This window comes from Canis lupus, chromosome 5 (genome assembly GCF_003254725.2).
Source record: "Canis lupus dingo isolate Sandy chromosome 5, ASM325472v2, whole genome shotgun sequence".
Classification (NCBI taxonomy): domain Eukaryota; kingdom Metazoa; phylum Chordata; class Mammalia; order Carnivora; family Canidae; genus Canis; species Canis lupus.
In genome coordinates this window covers 55,627,588-55,632,500 of record NC_064247.1, presented here as the reverse complement: position 1 = coordinate 55,632,500, position 4,913 = coordinate 55,627,588, and the positions used below count along the sequence as shown (strand labels likewise).

Here is a 4,913-nt window from a genome sequence, read left to right as displayed (position 1 = left end):
GACTATTATCACTTATTAGCTATATCATGTTGAGAAAGTTACCTAGCTTCTGAGTCTCAGTTTCTTTATATATAAAACGTACTAACTTCAAGGATCGAGATTATGAGAAAATGCATATAAAAGATGTCTCACAATACCGGGGAGCCTGGGTGGCTCAGTCTGTTGAATATTTATTTGACTGTTGGTTTTGGCTCAGGTCATGGTCTTATGGGTCAGGGGATCCAGCCCCTCAGCGGGCTCCACTCTCAGTGAGGAGTCTGCTTTGAGTCTCTCCCTCTCCCTCTGCCCCTTCCCACCCCCATGCCCTCCACCTCTGCTTGTGTGTGTGCATGCTCATGCTCTCTCTCTTGGGCGAATACATGAATCTTAAAAAAAATGACTCACAGACATATACTATGGCTTTTCTAATTCTAACAGATTCATGTAATTTCAGACTGGTAATTATAGACAAAGCAAAACACTGAGAAGAAGTTTAAGTTGTACCAAAGTAATAGTAACTAGGAAAAAAATCCCCAATGACTTTGAATGTAAGAGTCATTAAATTACTTAATTAACTTTTATTAATCTTACTTAAACATATTTGTTTGTTAACCTTTATTTATTAACCTTACTTAAATTTTTATTCTTTATTGTTAGCTACCGTGGCTCCTATTTAATCAGACATTTGTAAACCAGCAACAGAAAAAGGTGAACAGAAATCTAGGAACTGAATAGAAAAACTGCTAACCCAAACGAAGTAATTTTCCTTGACCATGTCCATGATAGAATCATGCCAAAGAGTTCTCCTTAGATTATAACTCTCTAAGCATACAGTGTATATTACAGAAATTATCTCGTATTCTCAATAGAACAATCATGAAATACGACAGAGCAGAACAAGTGATATCCTGAAACTCCAAGATTTTGCAGCAAATCCCTAAATTACAGTACGGATAGAAAGAACTTTACTGGGCAGCCCCGGTGGTGCAGCGGTTTAGCGCCGCCTGCAGCCCAGGGTTTGATCCTAGGGACGCTGGATCGAGTCCCATGTCTGGCTCCCTGCATGGAGCCTGCTTCTCCCTCTGCCTGTGTCTCTGCCCCTCACTCTCTCTCTGTGTCTCTATGAATAAATAAATAAAATCTTAAAAAAAAAAAAAGAAAAGAAAGAACTTTACTTACTAAAGTATTGACCAAAGAAATTTCCTACATTTCATAAGGCAACAGTAGACAGAAATATATTTATCTTAAAATTTTCCAGGAAAGAACCTGCACAATTTAGTGCCATGAAATTTATCATTCTAACTTCTTTGAGAACTTCCTTTTTCAAAAACCTGGACACTAGACACCAACTGCCTAAGGAAAGTCAGTGTCTTAATAATACATAGTATCCTTCCCATCCTCTTCCCCAATAATAAACAAAACAGAAGCATTAAATATAAATTTGATTCTAGCTCATTCACAAGTTCTGATTTTTTCCTCCAAGTTCTTTATTATCCAATCAAGACAGTTCAAAAAAACTTAGTTAACTTTAGGCACTTTTTAACTTCTGTTAACCACTGAACAATTTAAATTTACTCTTATTACATAGTTAAAAAGTTTGCCATCTTTAACACAAGTTAAGGCAATCAAGTAACAGTGTGGTAAATTACAGCAACTATCACACTGAAGTTTATTGCTTACATTCTACAAACATCTCTAATTCAGAGTCTCACTAATTTTATAATTTTCCCAATGAGCGATATGAAGGATACAGAAAACTGAGAATGTGCCTTATAATTCAGTAAATTTTATGAACTTCAACCATCGTAAGAGATCATGGCAACATGCACCACATTAAATTAATGGCATTTGTGACATTAAAAGTGAGATTTTCCTCCCAAAGTCACCAAAAGCACACTTCAACATTCAACAAAAAACTGGAATTGCAGGGTTTCATGTGTGTGTTTTTAAACGTCAGGGTGGTATGATCTTCTTTGGATGTGTGGTTGTTGAAAGCTGAGTTGTACAAAAGAAATTTTTAGAGAACAGAGGCTTTTCTTTACATATTTATTTCCAGAGCCTGCCCTTCATCTCATTTTGGATTTCCACATTGATCCAATTGTAGAACTTCCTGGAGAGAACTACGTTCTAATCAGCAACATCAGGAACAGAATTGGACAAAGCAAAATGAGAAAATGCAGATCTTCTCATGTCATGTCTCTTTGAAAATAGTGAATTCAGTCTAAGTTATCAGGCAATAGAAGCCACAGTTTAACTTTTAATAATTTTTACTTGTAATGAACACGAACAGGAAGCACAGAATGAGTCCTTTATCTATTCAATAGGTGCACGATTTCTATTGGGGTGTATAACTTGCAGCGGAATTTTACTTTGTTGTCAGCCCCATATAGTTGTGCTGACCTTAAGACCTCATTAGTGGGCTATTCAGGAATCTCCACCGAACGGTGCATCAGAGGAGAAACAACCTAGAGGCCCTAAATTACCTAACATTACTTCCCGTTAAGAATGCTCTCCTTACAGTAGCTGGAGAGCTAGTGAGTTAAAGCAGCTGTGCAGACTCCCCAAAGATAATGGTTCGGGTTCCTAAAGGAAACGGCTGCAATTGCCTAGGATTGCCAAAAAGGGGAAGGAATCGGCCCTTTTAAAGAGAACTTGGACTACATCTTGTCACCTCTCCCAAATCAGAAAACAAAACGTTACGCGCTGGCACTGCTGCCTGGACACAATCCCCCAGTGGATGGGCTCTCGGGCCAAGGGTGGCCCCAGGCGTTGACAAACCCACTCCTACTCCTGCTGCTCCTGGTCTGGGGGCGCTTGGGGGGCCGGAGGCCGAGGCAGCTTGAAGTGGACCTTGACCGAGTCCCAGATGCACCACTGCACGCAGTCGGGGCGCCGATCACGAGGATGCGGGCGAGCAGGCGCTTCCACACGCGCGCGCAGCCCGGTGTGTGCAGCACTCCGAAGGCCGTGCTGCCTTCTCCTTGTGCAGGACGGACACGACGGAGTCGGCCGGGGGACACAACGGCGCAGAAGGTGCCGGCGACGTAGGCGGCCACGAAGGTGGCGGTGAGCTGCTCGGCCTTGGTGCACCGGTGCTGCGGCTGCGGGACCACGCGCGCGTCGGGCGCCTCCGCCGTGCGCTCCAAGCAGGCGGACTTCATCGCGGCGCAGCGGCCGCGTCTGGATGCGCACCTTCACTGCCCCCACGGGGGCCGGCGCCACGTCGGGGAAGGACTCGGCGCTGGCCGACGCCGCCGGGCACAGGCTGGTCCTCCACGCGTGCGCCGCCTCGGGGCCCAGGAGCTCGGCGGAGCGAGTCTTGAAGCCCTAGTAGAGGCCGAACTTGCACAGGCCCTGCAGGGTCGGGGCCCAGCCTGGGGCCAGGCCGCGCAGCCCGTCGTCGCGCACCGTCACCCCGACGCCGCTGCCGCTGCCCCTGTACCTGCCGGCGTCCACCTGCACGCGGCCCTTGCCCAGGTGCAGGCGCACGACGGCCGTGTGCGTCAGCCCGCAGCTCAGCCTGCCTCGTGGAGCCGTGCTCGTGCTCGTAGCTCTGCTCCTCCGTGGCGGCCCCGCCCAGGGCCTGCCGGGGAGCCGGCCCGCGCTTCTCGGTAACCCGCGGCGTCGCGCACGAGCGTGCTCGGCCGGACACACACGTCCCTCACCCGAGCTCTTGCCTCTGCAGGGGCCGCAGGGCAGGTGCGCGTCGGCGTGAGCTTCCCCCGCGCGCCTGACAACCCAACGGCCGGTGGGAGCGACCCGCGCAGCCGGTGTCCGTCGGGGTTTCTGCAGAGCTCGACCGGCGGCCCTGTGGCGGCCCGAGGCTGGCTCCGGGAGGTCGGGGAGGAGCACCCCCTGCCCCTCACCCCCCCCAGGACCGCCCTCCGCCCCACCCTTCACCTCTTCGGCCCAACGGACTAATGGGACCGGCAGGAGCCCCGCCCCTCCGCCCTCCCCAGCCCACGGCAGGGGTCCCCAGGTCTCACCTTGAACGGTAGGTAAGGCCTCGCCTGCCCAGGTGGCTTCTGTCCAGCCCAGCTGCCTAATGCTCTACAAAGATGCTAAAGAAATAAATCAACAAGTACAAACAGGAGTAGACACAGGAATAGGCGAACAAATAGATAAGGAGTTGGACCAGGGGGCGGAGAGTCGCCATGCACTGTTGCCTTTCTGGAGTCCTCACCGAATTGTGTCCACTTAGGACAATGGGCATCTCCATGGCAACAGAGTGTTCTATGGAGGGAATGTGTAGGAGAACCAGGAACCTGGTGTTGGAGGCCACTCCTGCGGCTCCTAACCTAACATTCTGGTGCTAGATATGTATGGATGACATCTCCCCCCAGCACTCACACTCCACTCCTGTGTACCAAGTGTTGAAGTGAGGGCCTAAGAAGCATGAAGGTACTCACTAAATTGGGGGGACAGAGAGTCTGTTGATTATTTTCATTAGGTATTTTTTTCTTGACTACTGAGTCCCTGGCATAATTTTGGAGATCACAAAAGTGAGTCAGAAACCCTCATTTCCATTAGGGGGACTTCAGTCTCATTGGCCTAGGAAATGAGAACTAAGTGACTCCACGTGTAAATCGGTAGCATTCATTCATTCATTCATTCACCCACTGTGTGTGGGGCAATGAGCAGGGTTAGGAGTTTAAGAAAGAGCTGGACATATTCTTGCTTATTTCTAAATAAGGAGATTTAAAAATCAGGATTGTGTGATAAGTAGTATAATAGGGGTCTGAATAAAATTCTGTATGAACAATGAGAGTGCAACCTATTCTGCCTCATGAGGTTAAGGAGACTTCCCAGAGGAGATGACAACGTAGCTAGGTCTGTCATAATGAGTAGGACGAGTAGGAGTCTGTCACAATGAGTAGATGGAGAGGGGGAAAAAAAGTAGATGCAAAGGTAAGTCCAGGTTGGGGGAAACATGA

At 48.4% G+C, this 4,913-nt stretch overlaps 1 pseudogene; it reads right to left on the bottom strand.

The window, feature by feature from the left end:
* Positions 1 to 586: 586 nt before the first annotated feature.
* On the bottom strand, positions 587 to 4,198 carry LOC112647561 (phosphate carrier protein, mitochondrial-like; annotated as a pseudogene).
* Positions 4,199 to 4,913: the final 715 nt, after the last annotated feature.